This window comes from Neltuma alba, unplaced genomic scaffold (assembly GCF_004799145.2).
Source record: "Neltuma alba isolate B1F8T4 unplaced genomic scaffold, ASM479914v2 tig00006009_pilon, whole genome shotgun sequence".
Classification (NCBI taxonomy): domain Eukaryota; kingdom Viridiplantae; phylum Streptophyta; class Magnoliopsida; order Fabales; family Fabaceae; genus Neltuma; species Neltuma alba.
This window is the reverse complement of record NW_021634314.1, coordinates 115,237-129,472: the sequence shown is the minus strand read 5'-3', so window position 1 is coordinate 129,472 and position 14,236 is coordinate 115,237.

Genomic DNA, 14,236 nt, shown 5'->3' with positions numbered 1-14,236 from the left:
TCCCTTGCTGCAATCATTATGAGAATGATTATTGTGAATAGGACGTGACTCAGTCTCTAATAATCCCCAACGCCAAAGCTATATATGGATCTTACACTTGTCAACCGTTGATGAAGAATTGAAGACGAACACCGTGGAGAATGTTGATCAAATAATATTGCTTTTTGTTTTTTCCCAGATGTTTAGTAATACTACTTCTTGTTTTTAATATAAGAATTTATTTAACTTTTAATTTAGTCTTAAATATAAAATCTTAATTTACTTTGTTTTTTATATTTATTTATTTTTTAAAATAGTTTCTATAGTAGTTGCATATATTAAAGATTTTATCAAATAGTAGTTTTAGTTAATATACATTATTAGTGACAGTATTTAAGAGAAGACAAAACATATTTATTACAAATAACCGACTTAACTAATTTTTAACATTTTTTTAAATTAGTCAACTAAGTCTTATATTAAGAAACGGATGTAGTACAAAATTCTTTTGTATAATTTGCCCCTCCAATCCCTGTTATATTTTTTTTAAGCAAGGACAAAATGAAATTAATTAAATGAATATTACAGTAATAAGCCTACATGTAAGGAATTAAAGCTAAGAAAGCAATCCTTGGAAATAACATATAAAACCAGGAAAAATCATGCAAGAGGGAAAGAATTTCCGGCCAAATCATAAGAGAATGGTTGTTATTCCAATCCTAGTTATAAAACGCCTGGAGAAGAGATTTTGCGGTGGCATCATAGTAATTGCTTATTGTAATTATTTTTTCTTTCTTTTACTCCTATTCAATCATTTCAATGTCTCAATAAGAAAGCATGAAACTTTTTCAAATATGCATTTTATATGGGCAGAATATGAAATTTATTTAATGTTTAGATATATTTAATCAAATGTAAAGTTTTCTTTAGTATCATGAAGAATATTAAAAGTGACTTATAAATGTGATCAAAATGAGTATATGAAGTATTTGTTATTTATTTAATTTATAAATGTACTGGGGAACTAAATAATTAATTTAAAAAAATTAAAAAAATTAGTTATTTATAAATAGTGTGGTGATTTTGCTAAAATACTTCTTTTTATCACTGATATTAAAGTTGTCTTTATTGACAAAAATTGTCCCTTCAATATGTATAATCAATAAAGATAAGTTAAAAAAATATAAATTTTAAAAATAAAATAAATTATGGTCTTATATTTAAATAAAATAAAAAAAATCTTTCAACTAACTGTCACATTTGGAGGTAGAGGGAGTACTTTTTTAATTTTATAGGGTTTTTGGATGGAAACTAAACCACGGTTTCAAAAGTGTTTTTACGGGTTATGAAGTAAATATGTGAAGGAGTTTGTCTCGTTTTGCGAAAAAGTGCTTCTAAAAAGTACTTTTGAGGGCTGCCAAACATCCCCTTAAATATGCTATGCATAGACTTAGATAGTATCTTTTTAATGGATAAAATCTATTTCAAGCAATGAAACTTGCCTTAATTTTGATAAATCTTCAAAATTCAATTTAACTTGACTTTATTATTATTTGAAAATTCCTTGAAAGAGTTATCATCATATAACTCCTTTGATGAGAAAATAAAATAAGAGTTAAGAGGCAAATTTGTCTTAAGGTTTTCAAATAATGTTATCCTGAAATTTTTTTTCAAGTTAAATGATGTTGCTTTGAAAGCGTTAAAATGGATCAATATTGCCCCTTATTATTAAAATGTTAATAATCAACATTACATTTTTTAATGATCAATGTTTTTTTTTTGGGGTAACATTACCATGTTTTAAGACTTTCAGGACAATATTGAATTTGAGCAAAAACTTTTATAACAAATTTGTATATTAATCCATAAAATAATTAAAAGGAAGCTCAATGATTTCCAATGTCATAGATCATGGAAAGTTTTGACTGCTTGGATTGAAACTTACTAATCCAAGGTTTCCCATTTGGGTAAACTAATAGAGCTTCCCAACAGGTGCTTTGTTGTATTATGTGATTTCTGTTCGTTTCCTAACCCCTAACTCAACCTAACAAGGACGAAACCCAATGGTGGGTGGCCAACAATATTGCAATAATGAAAAACTTATTATTATTATTATCGATATTTTTGTTGTTATTACATATCATCGTCGATGATTGAGGAGAAATCATGACCCATTGCTTATCTCTGTTCAATTTACCATTGATTTTGTCACATACATGTGGATTCATTTCTATATATCTCTATTAAATTCGCAAGCAGTATAATATAAAGCTTCATGACCCATTTCATAGCTGTAAGGTGTGAGGCAAAGGACCCCATTTCTTTGCTTACCATTTTTGTCATCTTTTATAGCTTGCTTTGGGTGTCTCCATTCTTCAATAGCAATCAGATTCATATTAATATAAATTGATAATATTAAAATACACCAATTTTCAAGAAAAACACTTGGCTACTTTGTGGGGTATATTCTCTCTCTAGCTAGGTCTTCTTCCCTTTCTTCATCAAATTATACTATGGTTCCCTTCTTTGATTTCTATCTTCCTTGTTGCTTCCTTATTGTATCTAAGAATAATTTACTCATCCCAATCACAACTGAAAAAAAATAATATCATGTGTTAAGTACAGGAGAGTTATTATATTTTTACAATAAAAATGAACAATTTTAATGATTACCCAGAAAAAAATTGTTGAATTTTTTGAGAACTGAGCTTTTTCAAGATGTGAAGAAGTAGTCCTTACTCCTTATGCTACTAACAAGTATATTATATGTTATGCAAAGCTTAACAATAACTCTCTTGTTGATGCATTCATTTTGACCCATTTAATTTTTTTTTATTATATATTATTGTACTATCTTATTGTTTTTCTTTTTGCCAACCATTGTAGCTAACACGTGCACAAGGAGTTGAAAGTTGACTTGTGAGTGGCGAAGGAATTACTTGGGGATTACAACTTAGAGAAGAGTGATGCACATATTATAAAATTTCACATTTACTACTTAAAATTTATTAAATAAGGCAGCTTCCTATCACTTTACCATGTCTTCATTAATTAAATCTATCTTATATCTCATACTTCCAAAGGTTTCAAATTTGTTTTTTAAAAAAGTCATTATACGATATCACAATAAACAATTCGTGCACCTTCCTCATATAAATTTGGCTCTAAATGTAGAAACTCGTTGAAAAATTTACTTTCATTCTAAATATAAAATTTTATTCTCACTTAATCTTCTAAGTTTATATTTTTTTCCAAATCATCCTTATTAACTACAAATATTAAAGAGAATTTTTCACATGGAATAATTTCCATTTCAAACAATTAAAGAGAAAGTTCTATAAAAACTAATAAATATTTTTTTTACAAATAACTACCTTAACTAATTTACTTCATATTTATAAATTAATTATTAAATTCTTACATATACGACCGAAGAAAACACTTCAAGAAGTTAGCCGTGATTTGAATTTCACTCTAGACTCTTTAGCTGGATTATCACCCAATGTCCTGAATATTATAGATTAAATACAGATATTAATATATAAAGATTAAATCATTATATTTTTTAGTCAAAGATCAAATCATTATATTATCAATTATTCAATGTTAAGATCAATATAAAATACTATTTAACAAGTATTGCTAGTTTTGCAAACTATAAATTCTTTTTTTAAACTCTATTTAAAGGCTGTCCAAAAAATTGTTGTCCTCATGAATTAAGAAGGAGTTCTTTCGGCCAAGATATGGACTATGTTCCATTATTTTCAGTATCTGAATTATCAGCAAATATCTTGAATATTATATACTGAATACAAATAATATATTAAGATGAAAATTTCAGGGTATCAAATCATTAATGTCAATATCAACCAATATGCCAACATCGACACAAAATCTACAACAAAAACGACTAGCTGCAAAATGCAAATTATAAACAATACAGCTAATTCTTTAAATTCCATACAATACATAGGATGCTCACCTAATTATTGTTAAATTGTCCCCATTTTGCTGAGTTATAATAATTATATTTTTCCATCAAGCTGCAGCCAAAATACAATATCGTCGATTAATATCCTATTAAGGTCTAGCTAAGCTAAGCTAAGAGACTCTATACAGCTTTTGATGGAGTAAGATATACTGATATTTTGCCAGGAATCTATCATCACATGCTTTAGCAGAGCGTTGCATACGCTACAAAAGACCAAGTCTTGTGGCTTTGCCTTAATTTGCTATATATAACAGATATAAATTACCATCAGATGCAACAGAGACAACAGTCTATTAGCTGAGATTACTAAGATCTTAGATGGCCTTTTATATTTCTTAATCAGGTTGCTTCATATTTAAATCTCTAAACAGAATCTGCAAGATTGTTTGATTCCAACTCCATATTGAAATAACAAGGAAATGAAACATACAGCCAAATAAAGAGAATCTTTTCCTCTCCTTGCTTTATTTTTTTCACAGATTTTATTTACCCGGATCTGCTTCTAATTTGTTTTTTATTCACAGATTTTATTTAACGTACTGATTAGTTTATAATAATTTATGCAGTAGAATATGTTAATAACGTCTGAGATAAGTAAATAGAGTAGTATGGGTAAGAAATTTAAATACGTCTGAAATGCTCGTAGGCTAGCTACTTCTAGAAATCAGAGGTAGAAGGTTGTCATAGACAATATAATAGAGCATGGGAATAAGAAATTTCAAAGAAAAATATATAAAATATATATATATTATTCTATTGATCTAATACACCTGAATCATATCACTCCTTAAGGACAAGTCTTGCATTTGCAACAACTGAATCAGTTCTGGGCCCCCTCATATCAGAAAAGACAATGGAGAAAACAATGATATCTCTGGATCATTATCTGGCTTTAAAGTTTACATTTTTTTTTCTTCTTCTTTCGTTTAGTGCGTGCGAAGCCAGGGTGTGGCGGGTGACAATAACCAGAAAATCCTCGTGCACATCTTTCTAATAATGCATATTTGGTTTTATATGCAGGTACAGATTTATCAGTGTCAGTATGCACAATGAGAATTCAAAATTCAAGTCCTAATTAATTTTTGTAAGAGAGAAAGAGGATAATCCTCTTCTTCTCATTGATCATGATAACGATGCACAATCACCAATATGTACTTTGATTTATGGTCCAAGAGGAGCACATTGTGTTAGGTGAAATGATCTTAATGGGTAAACTAACACCTGATATGATAATATCAAATTAATACAAGAGAACTGTTGGATCCCTCAACAACCTTCTTTAACTTTCCTGCAGGTTCTTTGAGTTTAATTAATTAAGCTTCAATCCACTTGAGCTACCATGAGTCACATATAAGCTTACTTGAAAATATGCAATTAATTCTCAAGCAATTCAAAAAAGTAATTGAAGCCTTCACTAAATTGAACAGAGTGTATGGTAACCAACTGAGGTTGCTGGGTTCATATCAATCTATTATTTTTTTTCCTTCACATTTTGCAAGCAACACCTGACTGAAGCTTTTTCATCCAATTATGATAATCAAACTAAATAGTTATCCGTCTCTTATATAGACTCTTAATTATTAGAGAGGATGTATCATTTAATATAAAAGTGTTATTTTGCCAAACAGATTATATAGTTTGAACAATTTTTCGTAATGACCTACAGTGACAGTGCACCAAGCAAATGTTGAGATTGCCAATTAGAGGCAAATTTCAGGGGGAAAAAAATCAATATGATTTATGAGTTAAACCTTTAATTGCACAAAGCAGAAGAGCAATCGGAAATGTTTAAGCAGCCAGTATCTACACAAAAAAGGTGAAAATGATAGATATGCAACCAGAGCATTCTAATATATAAGATTATTTACGATTATATATTATTCATCAATATGATCGACTAATTTAAGGAAAAATACAAATTCAATTATTATAGTGGAACAGTACCACCAATGATAGTGACCGCAGTGCGCGTTCCCATCCAAATTCGGGAGAGAGATACACAATACAATGCCCTAAAAGCTGCCAAAAATAGCAACTACAACGTTCTAAGTGGACGATGAAAGTGAAAATTTTTTATCTTCCTCTATTAAGTGAAAGATCACAGGGGGTGTTTGGACAGCATCACAAGTGTTTCTAAAAAATATTTTTTCATAAATCGAGATAAATTTCTCCACATATTTATTTCGTATACTGTAAAAGTACTTTTAAAACTATGATTTTGATTCTATCTAAATACCCTTTAAGTGGACAAAGAAAGCGAAACAATTACATTGATGTCAAATCTTAAATCAACAACATTTTCAAAAAAATAAAAAAGGGAAGAAGAACAGAGCAGAAAATAAATATCTTACATCAGCCTCGTAGTAGCAGTTAAAGAATCAATCGTCATTATGTTGTCCCACAAGGCATAAGCTTGCAAATTATTATAAATACACTAAAAAAGCTTTATGAAAGTGATAAGCATAGTCCAGCGGACGGAAAATGACAAACAGGTACAGTCGGGTCTATTTGCCTTGATGAAAATCACTTTCAATTTGTAAAGCCTGAAAAGAATTGCATCATTATCACTGTATTAGCTTTTTATCACTAGATCGCATCATTATCACTGTATTAGCTTTTTTTCACTAGATCGCTGATGACATGCATATACCTTGTCGTTTGCTTAATGCTTTAACACACAAAAGTAATGGAAGCAAAAGTAAAGGCAATTAAATTATGAACGTCACACTCTTTTTTCCCGTCTTTTTTACGTGACATTGTTTACTGTTTCTATATGGAAGTTCGCAATTGTGAAAGGGTATATACATAACGATGATTTATTCTTGCATAGGTAGACTATATATCAGCTTATTTCAATATATTAAAGACGACGGCTCAGCCAGTTTGCCCCCCCTTCACTCCTGCATAACATAAACCTTCTAAGTTTTAACCCAGTCGAACAATGATAATACTCTCTCAATTGCAACGTGTATAGCTTCAACTTAAAACTAAAATAGCAGAAAAAGAAAAGTTTATTTGTGCGGGCAGTTATAACCAGGTAGATATTATTCTCTACGAATAGTAAAGAAACATCGTATGTCAATTATCTAATGGCTTACAAGGAAAAGCCAGCAGATTTGGAGCTGTCCGGCGATTTCATCAATTTTGGGAACAGAGTTAAGATGCTTCATTTGATTGTGTTTTGTCTCGTGATGTGAACCAAAGCGTAAAGTGGTTTTATCTGAACTAATAGACCTAAAGATATGGGGGGAGAAAAGTTGTGGCTCTATATTGATGTTTTATTTTTACCTTTTCACTTTTGCCACTATTCACTGTAGATTGTTTGACATTATTCGTTGTGGTCAAGATGTTGAGTACTTGCCAAACACGATATGCTTTAGCCTTCGATTATGTTTTCTTTTCCACACTTTGTCTTAGCATTTACTCTAACTTTTTTCTCTCTATCCCACGACCATGCAGCAATGAAAATATGGCATAAATATAGTCAATGCAGCATGTTAATCATTGGAGTCCCAATCTTCTTCCTCGCACTATTGTCCTCTGAGCAACTCGTCATCACTTTTACACCTTAGGGTGAGGTGGGCCGCATTACAAGTACACGTGTCTTTCATTGGATTGTTTACTTCATGGTACGTGGCAACACAAAGAGGTAAATACGATAAAAAAATAAACTACTCCTACCATAATGTGATTGACATGGGATATATAAAAGGGACGCGGCCCATTAAACCTACGGAAGGTCAGGGGTCTTCTTGAGAAATGAAAAACAGTAAAGGGATTTAAAGATAAACAACCATCCCCATATCAATATATCATATTTAAAAAAAACCAATTTCTAACGTTTTTCAACTACTGATCTTTTTGTTATTTTTTTCATGATTTCATCCCTCCGCGCGCTTCTGGCCTCACAGATTCAACAACAACACCAGTGGTACTTTACGAGTTCCAATGAAATCCATTCCATTTTCCTCACTAAAGTCTTAAACACATCACACTTTAGTTAAAAATATTTATGATTTCCTCATACAAAGCCCGGCTACGTATTATTCGGATGGTATTTTAGATCTAACATACAGTTCATCCACGTTTCCCTACGTTAGATCCAGCCACAAATTGATCCAGGTAGTCAAAAATTTTCTTGCGTCTATTCTTACCGGAGACTCTCAAATCACATGATGAAAGATATGTAGATGTCTCATTACAAACAGGTCGGTTCTATTGTTCAGCATCTCAGGCAAATAGTGATAGATTACAGAAAAATACCCTTAAAGAAATCGGTTCCTAGGGATTAAGGGTGTGTTTTGGATAGAAACCAAACCATGGTTTCAGAAGTGCTTTTACGGATTACGAAGTAATATGTGGAGTAGATTATCCTCGTTTTGGCGGAAAAGTACTTCTGAAACCACGGTTTGGAGATACCCAAACAGGCCCTAACTATCACAAACTCGTTTCAGCACATTGATACCTCCCTGCTACAAATATATACATATATATATTTTATATGAAAGTACTCTGATGGAACCGCATTCGGCATCCTAGCTTTTAATTAAAAGCATAACAGAGCATCATTTTCAACAAACAGGTTCAGGCTTTCAGCATTCGTAAGAATCTTACCCATTGGATTTAGGTTAGTGCTTGACACCATGAGATAGAGACTAGTGCCTTCTGTCAACAACACTATACAGTGCACTTCATATCAAGAGGTGATGTTTCAATCCCAAATACATTACCCTGTTCAAGGGCATGTGTCATAGTCCCCGCCAAAAAGAAGGGACTAATTTACCCTGCAGTCTTATCTCATTCTCCAGACACTTGTCAATGTGTTTAAGTTGTCCAACACATAATTGGCCACACTTATCGAATGGTTTTAGCACTAATCAGTCTTTGCCTTGAGAGAGTACGGTGGAATTATGGCTAATGTGTCCCACTAATAACTAACTACATTATTTGGATTGATTGATTTGCGGATTTTTTTTGACTTTTAATCAGCATCATCATTAACAACAGATATGTAATTTAAAAATTTGCTTTTGTACGTGTTCACTTTCCTTACCCATCTACATGCCTACAAAAGTTTTACCAACCGAGGATAAGCCAGAGGATAATGTTATTTGCTTTGATGCGGAAGAATATGTAGGGGGTGTTTTGGATAGAAACCAAACCATGGTTTTCAGAAGTGTTTTACGGTTTTACGAAGTAAATATGTGGAGGAGTTTTCCTCGTTTTGGCGGAAAAGTGCTTCTGAAACTATGGTTTTCACATTGCCAAACACCGCCCCGTAATCCCTGGCATTTCCCCGTTGATATTAAAAATCCAAATGGGGCATGCATAGCACATTCAGCCTTTTATGTTCCACACAACAAGAGGGTGGCTAGGGTGAACAGTCCACTTTGCTCACACCCTTGTCCTTTTCCAACAAAAGCGGGTAAATATTCACATCAGGCTCATTGTGAGATCTGATTCGAATATCTACCATAACTAAAGAGAGTTATCCAGTGCTCCAAAAGCACTCAACCTATACTCGTTTTATCTAACTATGTACTATACAGCCATGTACCTGAATTCTTTTGAATTCGATATACGATGCTAAAAATGTGCAAAGTTATGTCCATTACACAAAACAAGGGGCAGAAACAGGAAACGTCCACTGGCACATGATCGACCGTGGTCTCAATTTGTAGGCTTCTAAAAGTAGTATAATAATCTGATTTTAGAAATCATTATCATTACTTTACAGGAAAGTTCTCATTTGTATCCGATTGGAAGGGGACATAACATTATTTAATTTGACTCGGAAAGGGAAGCTTTCTTTTTGTGTCTAGTTTAATCAATCATTGCTGTGAAATTGATAGCAGAGAGAGTAATCAAGGAACTAGAGAAGAGGCAGAAAGCAGGGTTTGCATAGGGTTTATAACCTGAGGAGGGGGAAAAACCGCGGCGTCGGCGAAGGAATTGGAGGGTGGTGGTGGTGGGGCCATGGCGGTGGACGCACGATCTGACCAATCAGTAATCGCTGTCGGCTTCCATGATCTCAACATCACGTGCTTCTCTCACTTCACTTCTTTCCTGATCATGAAAATGAAAATCCTCCTCCTTTCTTTCGCATCTTCGTCTCGCTTTCCTTCTTCTCCTCAACATCACCCCGCTCACTTCACTTCACATCACATCATCTCTCTCTCTCTCTGCATCCCTATCTACATCTACTAGTATGGCCACGGCCGTACTACGCGTCTCTATACCTTTTTTTGCCAAATAAACGCCGTTTTTTGTCTTTTTTTTAAATATATAAAAGAATAAAGGGAAAATTGCAAATAAAGACCCCCTAATTATAAAATAGCAATTAGAGACCCTGAATTTGAGAAATTGCTCACAAGAACCCGGTTTCAATTTGCAATTTATAAAATCATGGCCAAATTACTAAAATACCCCTCTTTAATTTTTTTTCAAAAAAGAACCCCACTGCCTCGCCGGAGCTCCGCCACCTCGCTGCCAGCCGCCGAAGCTCTGATGCCGGCGGCCGGATTCCGGCCATTGCCGGCGGCCTTCCTTTGTTTTTTTTTTGAACTGTTTTTTTTTTAAAAAAATTGGGGGGAAGTGAGGTTGGGGGGATTTGATCCCCCAACCTAATGCTTCCCAAAATTAGGAATGACCATTGAGCCAACAAATTTTTGCTAACATTATAATACAAAAAACAATATAAGTTAACTCATTTACTCTTATTCCAGGTGATAACAATAATACATTTGAAAATAATAAGTTCTGATTATAAAATAACAAGTCTGGGATTAAATTTAACAACACGTTTTTTTATAACAACACACTCTGTTGCAGGTGATAACAATAATACATTTGAAAATAACAAGTTCTGATTATAAAATAACAAGTTTGGGATTAAAATTTAACAACACGTTTTTTTTTATAACAACACACTCTGTTGTAGGTGATAGCAACAATACATTTGAAAATAACAAGTTCTGATTATAAAATAACAAGTCTGAATTAAAATTTAACAACACGTTTTTTTAGAAAATTATTTATATTATGATTTGGAAAATAAATTATTTATAACTTATAAAAATATTTTTAATATATTTATTTTTTCTAAAAAATACTTTTTAATCTATATATCTATACAACTCATTAAAAATCAACTACTTTTTATAAATTATAAAGCATTTATAATTAAGTATTTTAATCTATAAATCACAGTATAAATTTTTATATTATTTCATTCTTTAAATATTAAAATTTATTATTAAGTATTTAAATATTATAGTATAATTTATTATTCATTCTTTAAATATTAAAAATAGTTTTTATATTTAAAGAATAAAATAGTATTTTAATTATAAATTAGAGATAAATTTCATTTATAAATTTAAGCAATCAAAAGTATTTTTAATCTACAATAAATTGTACTATTTATAATTTATAAGAAGTAGTTTGATTTATAATGAGTTGTATAGATATATAGATTAAAAATTTTAAAAAAAAATTAAAAAAGTGTGTTGTCATTTTCCCTAAATTTTATTGATAAATTTGAACAATAAAAAAGTTTTTTAATCTATAATAAATTACACTTCAAGTTCTGATTATAAATTGGAAATAAAAATTATTTTTTTAGCAAATTAAATAGATTTAAAATACTTTTATAAGTTATAAATAATTTATTTTTCAAAAGTATAAATAATTAATTGTTATAAAAAAACGTGTTGTTAAATTTTAATTTCAGATTTCTTATTTTATAATCAGAACTTGTTTATTTTTAAATGTATTGTTGTTATCACTTGGAATAAAATGTGTTGTTATATAAAAAAAAAGGTGCTGTTAAATTTTAATTCCAAACTAGTTATTTTATAATCAGAACTTGTTATTTTCAAATGTATTGTTGTTATCACCTACAACAGAGTGTGTTGTTATAAAAAAAACGTGTTGTTAAATTTTAATCCCAAACTTGTTATTTTATAATCAGAACTTGTTATTTTCAAATGTATTATTGTTATCACCTGCAACAGAGTGTGTTGTTATAAAAAAAACGTGTTGTTAAATTTAATCCCAGACTTGTTATTTTATAATCAGAACTTGTTATTTTCAAATGTATTATTGTTATCACCTGCAACAGAGTGTGTTGTTATAAAAAAAACGTGTTGTTAAATTTTAATCCCAGACTTGTTATTTTATAATCAGAACTTGTTATTTTCAAATGTATTATTGTTATCACCTGGAATAAGAGTAAATGAGTTAACTTATATTGTTTTTTGTATTATAATGTTAGTAAAAATTTGTTGGCTCAATAGTCATTCCTAATTTTGGGAAGCATTAGGTTGGGGGATCAAATCCCCCCAACCTCACTTCCCCCCAATTTTTTTAAAAAAAAACAGTTTCAAAAAAAAAAACAAAGGAAGGCCGCTGGCAATGGCCGGAATCCGGCTGCCGGCATCGGAGCTTCGGCGGCTGGCAACCGAGGTGGCAGAGCTCCAACGCCGACGGCTGGATTCCAGCGAGGCAGTGGTGTTCTTTTTTGAAAAAAAAAATTAAAGAGAAGTATTTTGGTAATTTGGCCATGATTTCATAATTGCAAATTGGGACCGGGTCCTTGTGAGCAATTTCTCAAATTCAGGGTCCCTGATTGCCATTTTATATATTGGGGGTCTTTATTTGCAATTTTTCCAAGAATAAATGAATAAAAAACTGTTTTACTACTTTCAGAAAATTAAAAAAAAAAGTTAAATTAGTTATTTGTGATAAATAAATATTATCTTTTTAAAAATATTTTTGTTAATTAAAGGTATTGGCTAGAACTACTATTATTAGAAGGATTACCTTAAAAAAATATATAAATATGAGAAGCAAAGTAGATTGGGTTCTTATATTTATGATCAAGATAAAAGTCAAACGAAGCCTCATATTAAGGATTAGAGGTAGAATTTTTAAAAAATAACTTTATTTATAGAAAAGGAGTAAATGAGTGAAAGTGAGGAAGAAAAAAAGTATGTCAAATATAATTAATATGGTAGAATATTACTTTTGATCTTTAATATAAGAGTAAATTAACTAATTTGAGTAAATTAAAAAAGTTTGTTGAGTTAGTTATTTGTAATGATTAGGTGTTGTCTCCTCTCAAATACCCTTACTAATCATGCATTAATTAAAACTACAATTTGATTGAATATTTAACATATGCAACTACTATAAGAATTATTTTGAAAAAAATAGATAAATAAGAAAGATAAAGTAGATTGGAGTCTTATATTTAAAATCAAACTAAAAGTTAAACTAGCACTTATATTAAAAACAAGAGATAGTATGGTATATAATTAATTAAAAATAAAAAAATTAGTTAAGATCTCAGACATTATCCTATGATCATGACCATGTCATTCTAAAAGATTTGTGTCCTATAAAAAAAGATCGTGGCAGTTGCGTATAGTAGTATCATAAAGGATGTTACAAAACATTGTCTAATTGATCACCATGTTACAAATAATCTGATTTATTATTGAAATTTTCATATTATGTGTGTGAATTAAAAAATTGAATAATTTTTTTTTAACAAGATAAACAGAAATAATGGAAATATAAGCATTAACTAACATAAAATTTAAGAAGACACAATATTTATGAATTATTGACAGCATTGTCCTTCTCAAACGAATGCTGAACAGGAGCATAAAAATAAAGTCGTGAATGTTACATGTGGATGTCTATCTCTTCTTCTTCAACTTTATTAAGTAGTTTTTATTATGCATTACTCCTCCACAACTCCATTATCCCTCTGTTATCTATTTAATCTTATAACTCATATCTATTCACATTCATGAGATTGATTGCCTACTATTTATCATTTAAAAACAAATATAACTTATGTATAAGACTATGTTTGTAAATAAAGTATGTCATTTGTATCGTGAGGTAACTGAAAGAATACAATAATTATTTTATTTTCTTGTCTTCATCTTTCTCTACTATGTTTTTCTAGTTTCATTTCATAAGGTTTCATTTCATAAGAAGTCCTAAATTTTGTACTCCCACACTTCAATTTTAACGCATTAGAAAAATAATTAATTTTAAAATATCGAGTTATTATTAGTAGAAAGCTTCACAGAAAGGATTTAATATGAAAGCATAATAGAATAAAGCAATTTTATAGTTAAAAAAACTCCAATGGAATGTGAAATTACGCTACATATTTATCATATAATTACTGAAATACCCTTTTTGATTTTATTATTATACTACCAATGACCCTTAGATAAATTGTGTAGT